This window comes from Penaeus monodon, chromosome 20, assembly GCF_015228065.2.
Source record: "Penaeus monodon isolate SGIC_2016 chromosome 20, NSTDA_Pmon_1, whole genome shotgun sequence".
NCBI lineage: Eukaryota > Metazoa > Arthropoda > Malacostraca > Decapoda > Penaeidae > Penaeus > Penaeus monodon.
Window position 1 is genome coordinate 33,400,500 of NC_051405.1, and position 751 is coordinate 33,401,250.

Below are 751 nucleotides of genomic sequence, written 5' to 3' on the forward strand. Positions count from 1 at the left end.
GCCATTCTATTTCACCCCTTTATGCTTTCTTCCATTTTCGCTGTTTGCCACGAGCCACTTCAAGACACTGTTTCGTAAGATAACCGTACTTCTCTCTATAGTGTTTAGAGCGTGTGAGCAAGGACAGTTGTTGAGTCTGAAAGTTGGACATCTTGCAGACGATGCTCTTGTTATTTCTTCTTGGTTCTCCGCCTTTCTGATATTTTTATTATCTTCTTGTATTTTCACTCTTCCTTCTTTCCATTAAAAAGCAATAGTTTCAGTAAGAAAAAAAAAAGAAAAATTGGTTATCTTCCAGACGATTTCAATACTCTTTTTATTGCTTCTCCTTCTTTTCTGCCTTTCGGTTATTTCTTTTATTTTTCCTTTTATTGTTCTGTTTATCCCTTTAAGGGTAATACTTTCAGTCAAAGAAGAAGAAGAAAAAAGGTCATTTTGCAAAGTATTTTGATATTTTTGTTTATCCTTCTTCTTTTTTCTCGTTTATTTTCTTTCTTCCTTTTCTCTTTACGGCCGATTGTTTCAGTAAAAATGAAAGAGAAAAAGCCAATTTTTTTTCCATTTTGACATTTAAGCAAAATATGAAGTAAAATGCTGTAACGTTTCCAGATTATTTAGAATAAATGTACCGCAAGCTTTTTGGATAATAAACTTTTTCTGTTTAATAATTTATAAAATAAAAGGCATTAACAAGAAAAACACCATTAACAGCACCATGAATCAATTTTTTTTTATGCTTCTTACAGTATTG